General features: G+C 34.6%; 1 long non-coding RNA gene across 3 annotated transcripts; it reads right to left on the reverse strand.

Annotated features, from left to right (window-relative positions):
• Positions 1–1,454: 1,454 nt before the first annotated feature.
• LOC141402077 (uncharacterized) lies at positions 1,455–10,492 on the reverse strand. 3 transcript variants are annotated; one of them, XR_012412516.1, is made up of 8 exons: positions 10,329–10,492; positions 10,129–10,243; positions 9,944–10,068; positions 3,318–3,474; positions 2,254–3,202; positions 2,049–2,202; positions 1,961–1,990; positions 1,455–1,901 (listed from the first exon to the last, which is right to left on the reverse strand). It is a non-coding gene; the product is annotated as an uncharacterized lncRNA (long non-coding RNA). The 3 variants fall into 3 exon arrangements; XR_012412515.1 differs by having other exon boundaries at positions 1,615–1,990; XR_012412514.1 differs by having other exon boundaries at positions 1,455–1,990; positions 2,049–3,202.
• Positions 10,493–14,679: the final 4,187 nt, after the last annotated feature.

Consider the following 14,679-nt stretch of genomic DNA (forward strand, 5'->3'; position numbering starts at 1 on the left):
CCATAAAAAGAAAAAAATTGTGAAAGGTGGTAACACTCGAACTGTTCGGACGTCAAATTTTTAAGCGCAAATAAATTCTAACAACGCATTACCCGGCATTTTAATTGCAATTTTCTGCATTTAAGATGCCCGGTCCAACTCTTGATGACATCGACTTTGAAGAAGTAACATCTACTCCTCAACTCAACGGTGATGTAGCAATAAACGTCGTTAACGTTAAGTCAAATGAGCGGAAAAGGCAAAAGTTGGAGGGCGCCTTTTCGCCAGTAAACGTAAATATTTCTGATCTCAAAAGGAAATTGTTGAGTTACAACCCTAATGACCAAAATAAATTTGGCATTTTGGGAGTCCTTGCAGATGTTAATCTGGAAAATAACCACCCAGCCACAGAACCTCGCACTTCTTCAGTAAAAGAAACAATACAAACAACTTCAGCACCAGCAAAATCTTGGTGCCCGCCAATTGTTGTCTTCAATGTCAACATTAAAACTTTATTTGAATCGTTGAAGTCAACCATTCCCGTATCTTCCTTTAGAATAAAAAATGTCAACAGAAGCAAAAGCAAGCTTTACTTTGCAGACCCAGCTATTCAGTCCTCTATGATGGCAGTGTTAAAAGAAAAAAATATACATTCGTACTCATTCACGCCTAAGGAAATTAAGCAAGAGTCATTAATAATCAGAGGTTTATATCCAGGCACTGATGAGGCTGATATAAAAACTGAACTCGACATTCTTGTCCACGAGACAGTAGACAGCGTAAAGAAGTTCAAAACTCCGACTTCTGTGAAGAAAAACAAAGACCTCGGGTTGTTCATTGTTTCCCTGCGTCCTGGAAAAAAAAACTTAGGGACGTGAGCCGCATTAATCTTATTCAAGGTCAAGCATGCACATGGGAAAAACCAAAAAGAAAAAATTCCGAAGTACAGTGCCACAGATGCCAGAAGTGGGGCCACGTATCGCGGAACTGCAATTCAGCCTTCAAGTGCGTTAAATGCGACCAGGAGCATGCCCCTGGTGAATGTCAACGAGTGCGTTCGGAATCTTCTGCGCCATACTGCATCAACTGTGGTGAATCTGGACATCCGGCTAACTGGAAGGGTTGTCCAACGTACAAAAAATTCGTTGCTTCTCGCCGTAGCAAAATCAATAAGGCAATTGAGGAAAAACATATAGCTCGAGCCAACGTAAATAGAGCGGTAAACATTTCAAGAATCTCCACAGGAAAAAGCTTCTCAAGTCTTTTTGCCAGTCAACATACCCAACAAAATAACAATCATCAAAAACCTTCTGTAATTGAAGAGTTTTTGAAGTTAGCTAATTTCTTCTTGGAGCCAGAAGAGATGTCACTTGAGCAGGAGATAAGCATGTTTCTCTCAAAATATCAAACAATGTCAAAGGCGGATGCAAAAACAGAATTTCTGCGTCTATTAAATAAAGTTAAAAACAATTATGGACCTTAGATCACTCAATTTATTAACCTTTAATGTCAGGTCGCTTGTCGACACAAGTAGACAAATAGATCTCCATAATACTTTAACAAGAAACAAAATAGATATGGCCTTCATCCAAGAACTGCACCTGCGAAGATACAAAAAATTAATCTTTCGGGGTATAATTTCAAAAATACTATTAAATTTAATAGAGTAGTTTTGAGCGGCATTGGACTTTGTACTCCTTTCATTCAAATTGATACAGTATTGAATGGCAATCACCAGAGATGGTTAATTGGTTCTGTTTATATCCCATGCAATCATTCTGTTCAGCAATTGAGGCATGATTTGGATATCTTAATTCAATTTTGCCACACCTTCGACGCCTTCATCATAGGCGGAGACCTGAATTCAAAAAATCTTACATGGGGAGACGTCAGTGATAATTCCAACGGTAAAGTGCTGCAAACTTGGTCAGATGATAATTCGTTAGAGGTGACTCGCCTATGTGCTTTTTCACCATCTTACCCAAACGGTCCGTCATTTCTCGACCATTTTCTAATTAGTACAAATCTCATTAATGGAATACTTTCAAATTACAACTTGGATACCTTACCATCGTTCTCCGACCATTATCCTCTTAAACTTTCTCTACAATTGGATCGCTGCGATATAATTCTAGATACTCCAAAAAGATTTACGTCCTATAAAAACACCGATTGGATTTGGATATGGCATCCCGCCAAGTTATGCCTCCCCACGACAGAAATCTAAATAATGAAGAAATAGATGATACTATTCAAAAATTTAATGATGCTTACACATTGATACATGAATAAAGCTCCCTTTTGTCAGAGCATTGTCTATGACAATAATACGATTACATCACCGTCGGCAATAGCTGATCAATTCCAGACATACTTCTCATCGGTATTCGCTCATAGGACACCTGAACGGCCAGTACCGGATCTTGACTCTAAAGTCGATAACATTTTTAATTCCGTTCCTCGTCATATTTTTTCATTTAATGAGCAGTTTAATGCGTTGAGCCATGGTAGAACAAATACAAGGTAAAGTTAATACTACAACAAATACAACTCGAACAACAACCACAAAGGAATTTGTTTTTGTTTGTAAACCTTAGTGTCAACGTAAATGTAAACAAAACAAGGAAATGTCTATAAATTATTGGAATTTAAAAAACTAATCATTTTTCACATTTGATTGAATATTTTGGAAAACATGAATGAAAACTCGTTAGATTTTCAATTTGAATGTTTCCATATCATTCCACTAAATGCATAATTTCTCGCAGAAAGTAGAATACTTGCAAAAATGTTTCGGGTCGCTGGTAATTCATTGAAAAAAGAGAAGATGTTTCAATCATTTGCTTTTGAAAACAAAAAAGCACATGTTTATTAGGGCTTTATTCTTTTCAAGTTTAACAAAATACCACACATATTAACAAATATTGTACCGCCTCTATAAGCGGTGTTTTAGTGTGCGGCATGTCGTTCGGACCTGGAGGAGGTTACATGTCAATCATATGAAGCCGTCTTTATGGGAAATAGTTTTTTTTTCTGATGAATAAATTTGTTCTTCAAAAATATATATCCCTAATATACATCGAACATAGAAATAAATACATAAAATGTCGAATGGAATTTGACACTAACACTACAACCCAGTTCAGTCAGCTGGGTATTGCTGCTACCTTTTCTTGTTCTACCATGGCGTTGAGCAATGATGATAATCTCCATTTTACAAACACTGAAAAAATCAAAAGTATTATATCTTCAACAAATAACAAGAAGTCATGTGGAATTGATGGAATTTCAAATTATATAAATATAAAATTCCCTGAATCAACAATTCAATTACTCACATGTTTATTCAATCACTGCTTGAACAATTTTTACTTTCCTTCCAGTTGGAAAATGGCCAAGATTATTCCAATTAAGAAAACCGCAAATAGCTCATCTGTGTCGGACTTTCGCCCAATGTCTCTTTTACCCAACATTGGAAAAATGTACGAGCACGTCCTACGAGAAAAAAATAGATAATCAATTTATTATAGAACCAATTTCCAATCATCAATTTGGCTTCAAAATTCCCTGACCAAAAAACACCATTCTACCCAGCATGCATTGCTAAAGTTTCATAGTGATGTCACGAACAACCTCCGGAATCAAATTTGTGCCGTTGCCATCTCATTAGATATAGAGAAGGCATTTGATTCGGTGTCACATATTGGAATTCTGTACAAGTTGATAGATTTGGGCATTGATCCATTTATAGTCAGAACAATTCAAAGTTATTTCCAGAACAGAAAATTTACAGTACAGATAAAGGAAACGTTTTCATTTGTTGATGAGGGTATCGTTTGCCTTGTTTGTAAAATTTTTGTGGGTTAAGGATTGTTTGGCTGCAGGCTTTTTAAATAAAAAAATCTGATGTTCTGATTTAAATTTCTTTATTTTCCAATATTTCGATTGGAACCTCCAATCATCTTCAGGGAACTACAAAAGATTATTAAAACTTAACAAATTTTACATGAAACTATTTATTAATTGATTTACTTGAAAGAGAGTTGTGGTAATTTTGCTGCCAAGTACTTTCTTCAACTAAAACTTGTCGCGTTTGTATTTGTTCACAGTGTGTCGGTACATTTGAGCGCAGTTATCTGTGTCTGTTTTGTAATTTAATCTGATATCGTTGGGAGTATTGATGATATGTAACATTTCAAGAGTGTAGAGCGTTTATGGTAGTTACTCTCTTGAGTCAATATTTTGATATTATTGAAATCGGGGGTGTGTTGTGTTAATGCACAGTGGGCTGCAAGTGCGGTCTTTTGTTCTGGGGGTTTATTAACAGCTTTTTGGTCTGATTTGTGGCCTGATACTCTCGTCTTAAGTTTGGTTTTGGTAGTGCCAACATATACCTTACGACATAAGTTGGACTTGTCACCTTTGCATGGTATGCGGTAAACCACATTGGATTTGTCTTCATCCTTAACTCTATCCTTGAGTCTGCTAAACACCCTGCTTAGGGTATTGTTCGACCTGTAAGCAAGTTCATATTTTTGTTCGTCATATATTTTTGATTGTTTTAATCTTTCTGAGAAACCCTTTGTATATGTTATTGTTTTGTAGATTTTCTTTTCCTCATTTGACTCTCTGCATTTTTGCTTGTTACCCGCTCAACTAAATTTTCGATTGTTTTGATAGGAAAGTTATTTTTTTGAAGAATTTCTTTAATTTTGATGATGTTGTTGGCATGAAATTCCCTGTCACTAATCTCCAATATTCTTGTTATAAAATTAGTCGCTGTGTTTATAATGGTTCTTCGAGGATGTTTAGACGTAAAATTGATAAGTCTACCCGAAGCGGTGGGTTTCTGGTACCAATCAACTTTCAGCTCATTTCCACTTCTAATCACTACCGAATCCAGGTATGGGAGTTTGTTATTATTCTCTGTTTCCATTGTGAATTTGATTTGGGGATTATATTCATTTGAGATGACCAGTGTAGACGCAATATCACTTTTCTTTATTATAGTAAAAATATCGTCTACATATTTTATTAAGATTTTAGGCTTTGTGTGCATTTTTCCTATAGATGTTTGAAGTAATTTTTCCATGACGATGTCTGCTACTACTGGCGAAGCCGGAGATCCCATTGGCATGCCTTTATTTTGTTTATAAATTTTGTCTCCATAACTAAAATATCGTGTATCCTTTATACACAGTGTCAAAATCTCCATGAAAAGTTCTTTTGGTATCGCTGTGTACGTCCGAATAATTTCCCATTGGTCTTCTATCGCGTTTAGCGCCAAATTAACAGGAATACTGGGGAACGTCAAATGATACAAGGACATCATCATCGCTTATTTTGATGTCCTTGATTTTGGTTTTGAATTCCTTTGCGTCCTTTACATTGTAAACTGAGTCCTTGGTAAGATGTTTTAAAATGTCGACAATGTATCTACAAAGTCCTATTGCGGGAGAGTTCACAGTTGAACAGATCGGTCTGAGAGGAATTCCATTTTTATGAATCTTGGGCAAGCCGTAGATTCTTGGTGCAACTGCCGTTTTGGTCGTCAGTTTGAGTTTTTGAATTTCATTAATAATATTTAATTTAAATAGTTTATCGACGAGTGAATTATTTTTGGTTTGTAAGTTGTATGTAGGATCCCTTGGAAGTCTTCTATATGTGCAAAGGTCACCTACAATCGCTGACATTTTGGATACATATTCGTTTTTATCCATAGCCACCGTTTTCCCACCTTTGTCCGCACTCATAATTAAAATGTCTTCGTTTTCTTTTAAATAGGTTTTGCACCGTCCCACTGTGTTAAGTATTAATTTGTCTGTGGTGTTTATCGTTGTTTTCTTCATTTGATCGTCTATGAGAGAAACTAATTTTGTTCTAGCTACCTCTTGTTTCTCCTTGTCGTTTATTGTTTGTATGCAGTCTTCCCCTTCTGCAATGACTGTTAGGAGTGGAAAAGTTTTTGTTGTTGTGGGAGTTGCATACTTCGGCCCTAGCGAGAGTAACCACTCGATGTCTTCAGGAATGTCTCTTTTTGTCTTATTGACAAACCATCCATTGTTATTGTTCATTTCAATCTCTGTCTTCTCTTGTCGTAATGACTGGAGCTTTTTTATTTGTGAACTTTTGTGTGTGTTTGTGTAACTCTCAAACAGTGTAGTTTCGCTCTCTATGAATCGTTTCATGTCAACTTCATCTAAGAGAGTAGTCAGTTGTTTTTGGAGTTGAGACTGCGATATTTTGTTTTTGTGAGTTAGATTATGTTTTTGTTGTATTAGGAGATTGAGAACTTTGTGGTGGAAGTTGTTGACATATTTGTCTAAACTTCGTTTGGTGTTTGGCGCGATGTCATTGTTTACTTTGAAAAAATTATAAATGTTCTTGGTACTGTTGCTGATGAAGTTTGGAGTTATTCCGAATTGTTTGCATTTCATTAGAAACGATGTTGATGTTTTTAATTTGGCTGTTAATTTGTTACCTTTCGTGTATCTTTTGATGATCCGTTGTGTATTTTTGTTGTAGTTTTCCTTTAAAGTTTTGTAGATGGTCATGATTACGGCGAGCCTTCCGTGTTTTGTGTTGATGAGGGTATCGTTTGCCTTGTTTGTAAAATTTTTGTGGGTTAAGGATTGTTTGGCTGCAGGCTTTTTAAATAAAAAAATCTGATGTTCTGATTTAAATTTCTTTATTTTCCAATATTTCGATTGGAACCTCCAATCATCTTCAGGGAACTACAAAAGATTATTAAAACTTAACAAATTTTACATGAAACTATTTATTAATTGATTTACTTGAAAGAGAGTTGTGGTAAGTTTGCTGCCAAGTACTTTCTTCAACTAAAACTTGTCGCGTTTGTATTTGTTCACAGTGTGTCGGTACATTTGAGCGCAGTTATCTGTGTCTGTTTTGTAATTTAATCTGATATCGTTGGGAGTATTGATGATATGTAACATTTCAAGAGTGTAGCGTTTATGGTAGTTACTCTCTTGAGTCAATATTTTGATATTATTGAAATCGGGGGTGTGTTGTGTTAATGCACAGTGGGCTGCAAGTGCGGTCTTTTGTTCTGGGGGTTTATTAACAGCTTTGTGGTCTGATTTGTGGCCTGATACTCTCGTCTTAAGTTTGGTTTTGGTAGTGCCAACATATACCTTACGACATAAGTTGGACTTGTCACCTTTGCATGGTATGCGGTAAACCACATTGGATTTGTCTTCATCCTTAACTCTATCCTTGAGTCTGCTAAACACCCTGCTTAGGGTATTGTTCGACCTGTAAGCAAGTTCATATTTTTGTTCGTCATATATTTTTGATTGTTTTAATCTTTCTGAGAAACCCTTTGTATATGTTATTGTTTTGTAGATTTTCTTTTCCTCATTTGACTCTCTGCATTTTTGCTTGTTACCCGCTCAACTAAATTTTCGATTGTTTTGATAGGAAAGTTATTTTTTTGAAGAATTTCTTTAATTTTGATGATGTTGTTGGCATGAAATTCCCTGTCACTAATCTCCAATATTCTTGTTATAAAATTAGTCGCTGTGTTTATAATGGTTCTTCGAGGATGTTTAGACGTAAAATTGATAAGTCTACCCGAAGCGGTGGGTTTCTGGTACCAATCAACTTTCAGCTCATTTCCACTTCTAATCACTACCGAATCCAGGTATGGGAGTTTGTTATTATTCTCTGTTTCCATTGTGAATTTGATTTGGGGATTATATTCATTTAAGATGACCAGTGTAGACGCAATATCACTTTTCTTTATTATAGTAAAAATATCGTCTACATATTTTATTAAGATTTTAGGCTTGGTGTGCATTTTTCCTATAGATGTTTGAAGTAATTTTTCCATGACGATGTCTGCTACTACTGGCGAAGCCGGAGATCCCATTGGCATGCCTTTATTTTGTTTATAAATTTTGTCTCCATAACTAAAATATCATGTATCCTTTATACACAGTGTCAAAATCTCCATGAAAAGTTCTTTTGGTATCGCTGTGTACGTCCGAATAATTTCCCATTGGTCTTCTATCGCGTTTAGCGCCAAATTAACAGGAATACTGGGGAACAGCGATACCACGTCAAATGATACAAGGACATCATCATCGCTTATTTTGATGTCCTTGATTTTGGTTTTGAATTCCTTTGCGTCCTTTACATTGTAAACTGAGTCCTTGGTAAGATGTTTTAAAATGTCGACAATGTATCTACAAAGTCCTATTGCGGGAGAGTTCACAGTTGAACAGATCGGTCTGAGAGGAATTCCATTTTTATGAATCTTGGGCAAGCCGTAGATTCTTGGTGCAACTGCCGTTTTGGTCGTCAGTTTGAGTTTTTGAATTTCATTAATAATATTTAATTTAAATAGTTTATCGACGAGTGAATTATTTTTGGTTTGTAAGTTGTATGTAGGATCCCTTGGAAGTCTTCTATTTGTGCAAAGGTCACCTACAATCGCTGACATTTTGGATACATATTCGTTTTTATCCATAGCCACCGTTTTCCCACCTTTGTCCGCACTCATAATTAAAATGTCTTCGTTTTCTTTTAAATAGGTTTTGCACCGTCCCACTGTGTTAAGTATTAATTTGTCTGTGGTGTTTATCGTTGTTTTCTTCATTTGATCGTCTATGAGAGAAACTAATTTTGTTCTAGCTACCTCTTGTTTCTCTTTGTCGTTTATTGTTTGTATGCAGTCTTCCCCTTCTGCAATGACTGTTAGGAGTGGAAAAGTTTTTGTTGTTGTGGGAGTTGCATACTTCGGCCCTAGCGAGAGTAACCACTCGATGTCTTCAGGAATGTCTCTTTTTGTCTTATTGACAAACCATCCATTGTTATTGTTCATTTCAATCTCTGTCTTCTCTTGTCGTAATGACTGGAGCTTTTTTATTTGTGAACTTTTGTGTGTGTTTGTGTAACTCTCAAACAGTGAAGTTTCGCTCTCTATGAATCGTTTCATGTCAATTTCATCTAAGAGAGTAGTCAGTTGTTTTTGGAGTTGAGACTGCGATATTTTGTTTTTGTGAGTTAGATTATGTTTTTGTTGTATTAGGAGATTGAGAACTTTGTGGTGGAAGTTGTTGACATATTTGTCTAAACTTCGTTTGGTGTTTGGCGCGATGTCATTGTTTACTTTGAAAAAATTATAAATGTTCTTGGTACTGTTGCTGATGAAGTTTGGAGTTATTCCGAATTGTTTGCATTTCATTAGAAACGATGTTGATGTTTTTAATTTGGCTGTTAATTTGTTACCTTTCGTGTATCTTTTGATGATCCGTTGTGTATTTTTGTTGTAGTTTTCCTTTTTCATCATTCGGAGATATACATAGCGGAGTCCCCCAAGGAAGTGTATTGGCCCCGTTCTTATTTAATCTTTTTCTTTATGATTTCCCACATGTTACAGATTCGCAGGACATTCTTTATGCGGACGATTGTCTTATATATGAGCACGATCCATCACCAGCAATAGCGTTAACTAAAGCTTCGTCACTAGAGTTGTGCCAAAGGAACTATATGGAACTATCTCGTTCACTTCGCAGTTCCAATGGCCCACATTTTTTCTTTGAACAGACTGCGTATACTTAATACCACACGTTATATTTCATGATGTTACTCATACGTTTTGGAACTAGTACAAGGAACTAGATTACCCAACTCTATTCGTCACACCTTGTCCATATCGACAATTATTATAAAACATGGGGAATTAAAATCAATGCCGCCAAAAGCAATGCAATATGTTTGCGAAATGCCTCAGGGAAATGTCCAAGGTACGTGGTCCCAATGAGCAAACAACTTCAACTGTCACTTAATGGAGCAGATATTCCAATTAAAACCTCCATCAAGTACCTGGGCGTCAACTTCAACAATCTTATGAAGTTTAATTCTCATGTTCGTGTAACACTACAAAAGGCTAAACGCATAGCTGGAAGGTTATCTTTTCTATTTAACAGCAAGTACTTGCCCCAAAACACAAAGCTACTTCTGTACAAAGTAGCTATAAGATCCATTCTGCTGTACGGGTTCCCTACATGGTTTTCAATATCTCCAACAGTAACCAAAGAGCTTGAAGTTTTTGAGCGTTATGTCCTTAGAAAATGCATAAATCAACATTACGAACATCGTACAAAAAAGTTCTCAAATACATACATATATGGAAAATCAGGAATCCAGCCTTTCTGCAAATATGCCCTTTACCAGCTAAAGAAGTTTGTAGATGGTTTAGAATTCCACGATAATGAATTATTGAACCTCATTCACCGGGCTGAAAAGGTCAAACTCAACATATTTATCGGCAGTTGGCATCCACAACGAAAGTTTTGATGATATTCCGAACAATTTAGACGTACCTGATTTTTATAAAACAGCAGCACAAGGAGCCCACAGGGGCTGAAATTTCTTTAATATTTATTATAAATTAACTTTTTATGCTTTTATAATCTTAACTATAAGATATGAGCTTCGCTCTTTCGTTTTGTCTTTTGTTTTTATATGTTATGTTGTTTTATGTTCTAAACATCTGTGATACTAATATTAACACACATTAGTTGTGTCTTTTTACTTTTTCAGTAATAACACTGCTCAACAAAATTGAAAAAGTTGAATGTTTCAGACGAAGTTGCAGTTGTTTCTAGATGAAATCGGCGAGTTATTTTCAAATCCGGTCCCGGTTTTTCTCCATCAGCTCTTGTTTTTGAGATATATCTCAAAATAGGTTTTTACGAATTTAACCCAGACTTTCGTTATTTTCGGATACAAACAAATATTTTTTTGTGGGTTTTTCGACATTAATATATTAAGGAGATGTTGTACGCTCGATACAAATCGTTTTGAAATAGTTATGGTGAGTACATATCAAAAAATATAGAAAATATACGACGGACCCTGTAAAAATTGCTTATTTTGAGTACTTTAAGCTGTAATTACGTCATCTGGGGAAGTCATAGGATCTTCATACGGCAATGCGGATATGCTTAGGGTGTCTACTACATAGTCCAGTATTCAAATATTTAATATAAAGTTCATAGCGCCCATTATTCAGCCATAACCTAAAAATCATCATGACGACTGCCATTGAAAAGTAAATGGCTTATGTGGTAATGATATCACTGGTAAATTATTTCCCTTTAGCAGTCTTCATGGCGATTTTTAGGTTATGGCCGAATCATGGGGGCTATGAACTTTATATTATACATTTGAATGCTGGATTATATAGTAGACACCCTAAGCATATCCGGAGTACCATATGAAGATCCTATGACTTCCCCCGATGACGTAATTACAGCTTAAAGTACTCAAAATATGCAATTTTTACAAGGTCCGTCGTACATTTTCTATATTTTTTGATATATACTCACCAAAAAAATATTTGTTTGTATCCGAAAATAACGAAAGTCTGGGTTAAACTCGTACAAACCGATTTTGAGCTATATCTCAAAAACAAGAGCTGATGGAGAAAAACCGGGACCGGATTTGAAAATAACTCGCCGATTTCATCTAGAAACAACTGCAACTTCGGTTGAAACAAAAGTCCTGTTGACCAGTGTAATTATTCAGTAACTTCTTTTCAGAGAGTAAGAGAGATTTTACTCTTTGATACGAAAATAGAGAAAAAAGTAAAAAGACAGCATTTAGTAATCTTTAGCAAGATAACAGTTGATAACCAAAACAAAAACATTGGCGCCAATGCATGAACGAAAAAATAACTCCAAAGCAATGAAAAAGTTCTTCAATTTAAGCAAAACAAATAAAAAATAATTTACATATTAATAAAATAATCAATAAATAAACCCTAGATGTAATATTTATAGTATTTTTCCACAAAAATAAGATAAACATTGAGCAGCTGACCATTAGCAGATGATTAAAAAACAGCTGATCGAACTTGCTAAATGTTGCTGGGAAAAATTCTTTCAGCAACTTTTAGCAATTTCTCAGCAAACAACCCAGCAAAATTTATTTGAAGTTGTTCCATGTGAAGTAGTGATTGAATAGCTTTTTTTGAAGCAGTCCACGCAGAGTCATGAAAAATGCAGTCCGTTCTTCACATTTTGACAATGTCCGATTTGAATCCATTTCATAAAATTTTCACATTTTAGAAATTTCAAAATTTTGCACAAAAAAAAACTTAAAAAGACAAAGAACATAATTTGTTTCTTGTTAATTCTAATAACAGCAATATGTTTGCATCCATAAAAAGTAATTTGTATACAAAAAATAATAAAAGTGATTTCGAACTACATCTTTGTTTGTAGCCAAAGAAGTAGTTGAATCATATGTTGTTGTGATTTATTCACTACCAAGAACTAATGCAAAATATGTGCTTAAGAAGTAAATTAGACAGTATCCTCACTGCACCATGCCCTTGTAAAAATCATGACTTCTTTCACGTAAAAAGATGTAGTCCGAAATCACTTGCACTCATGATTTAACTACTTCTTTGGCTACAAACATTTTGCTGGGAACTGTCAAAATTGTTCTATCACTTCGCTCTCTTTTACTGAACTTTTGTGTAAAAAGTAATAATTGTTACAAATTATCACGTAAAAAGACACACCTAGTATTAGGGGTGTCTTTTTACTTACTAAATGTTGTTGAAACATTTTTTTCAGCAACTTTTCCTTTATATAACTGTCAAAATAATCAACATTAGTAATAATTATTACAAATTATCACGTAAATAGACACAGCTATTAATATGTTTCCATATATGTATTTACATACATATGCTCGCTGTTTGTCATTAGCATTAACAGTCTCATGTTATCTCTTTTTAATTTGTTGAATAGTTATAAGTAATTTATTTTTTTAACAGACAAAAAATATGCTCTGTTAGCTATCTGTTAAGGCCGCGAGCAAGCCTTGTTTTTCATTCTTTTGCACATATGCATTCTCTAATATTATTCTCAGCGTGTAGCATTACTATTACTACTCTCAATTGATTGGAATAAGACAAATATAGTTCTAAGTGTAATGTTATCATTTTATAATACATACACTATGTTATCGAAATAAGAAGAAGACTCAATAAATGTTAACTTAACTTAAGAAAAAAATTGTAATCAGCTGTTAGCTGTGGCTTACCTTTACTTTATTCTACCTGACGTAGCCGATTGGCAACTGTTTATGATAATTCGAAGAGAAATGAAAAGAGATGTACATTAGAGTTGTATAGTTCATGAACGAACTAGTTCAATTGAACGATTCATTGAATAGAGCGTATGAACTAGATCAGTCGATATAGTTCATTATAGTTCACTGAACTATAATCAGTCGGCGACCGAATGATTCACAATCTAGTTCAACATGTCGTTCACATATGCATGAAGTTAAGCCGTCGTCAGTGTTAAGTGATGCCTTCGTAATTTGATGAATTTGTTTACGTTGTTTACGTTTTGGATCAAGGTACAATGAATAGCTGTTCGAAAGTGAAGATTTCTTCAAAAACACAACAAATTCCACATATTCCCATATTGAATGTGCCTTGTTCTGGATAGAAAAAAATAAAAAGAAACACACACGCACAAAGGTTTTTCGCATTGATAAGATTTTTGCTATTGTTTGTTTCTATTTGGTGTATGTATGCGTTTGATTGAACGATTATTGGTCTGTTCCTTTACTTTTGAAAATAGTAAAACCGGCAAAAGTAGTGAAAGTTGTGACAGCCACTTTATACCTGCCTGGCTGTGAATTTTGTCCAACAGCTCTTGTCCATTCGTTAATTTGTTTTTTATTATTGTTGGCACACATTCGCCGGAGGCACAATCCAATGCTTAATTTCCACGGCATCCTTTTAAAAAAACAGCCACTTTTGCTTCTTTTTTGTAGCTTTTTATATTTCACAATATTTTTGTTTTGTTTTCCTTTTGCCGGCAGAAAAATGTAAATAAATATCTGTTTTGACATCTGTTCGATCAGAGTATTGCCAAAACGAAGTTTTTTTTTTACCTGTGGTGAATATATGAACACATCAAATATTCTCACCACAGTTTGTATAATCGAACGATTTATTTGATGGACAACATCGTACGACAAAAGACATGTATTGAAAGGATTGTTATATTTTACAAATGTATGTTTAAACACATAAATTGTAAATACAATAAATATATATTAAATATAGATTATCCTTTTCTTTAGATACACACGAATCGATGTTTGTGTATTACATTTTTATTTATAGTGGCAATACTAGCGCCCCCTACACCTCATCATTATGAACTACAGCACCAAATTTAAGTTCCACCAGGGCTGCAAGGAAAATGAAATTTCAACTCTGAAACTTCAACTCCATGAGGATTATAACCTTGGAAAATGTCACCTTGAAGTTTCGCCAATGAATTTATCCGATTCATTGTCAAAAAAGTTTCAAAGAGTTAAGGTGTCAAAAATACAATGTCACAAAATTTCAAATTAAATGTGTAACGAAAAAGTTAATCTTCTTTGTATGTATGATAATACATGTTGGTTCTTAATGTGATTTTAATGTTAATTTCATATTTTTTTGTTAAATATCATTAGGAACCATACACACACACACATACGTACATACGTGGATTTTCGTATTAATTTTTTTAAACACATCTTGTGTAAATTTTCTGCTCGGGTAAGCATAATTATTAAACCATTGGTTAAAGATATTGGCATATTGCTAAATATAACAATATCTTTTGTCATTAATACAGGATATTGTGTTAAAAT

The sequence above is a fragment of the Musca autumnalis genome, unplaced genomic scaffold (assembly GCF_047663935.1).
Source record: "Musca autumnalis isolate F117 unplaced genomic scaffold, ASM4766393v1 scaffold_4, whole genome shotgun sequence".
Classification (NCBI taxonomy): Eukaryota; Metazoa; Arthropoda; class Insecta; order Diptera; family Muscidae; genus Musca; species Musca autumnalis.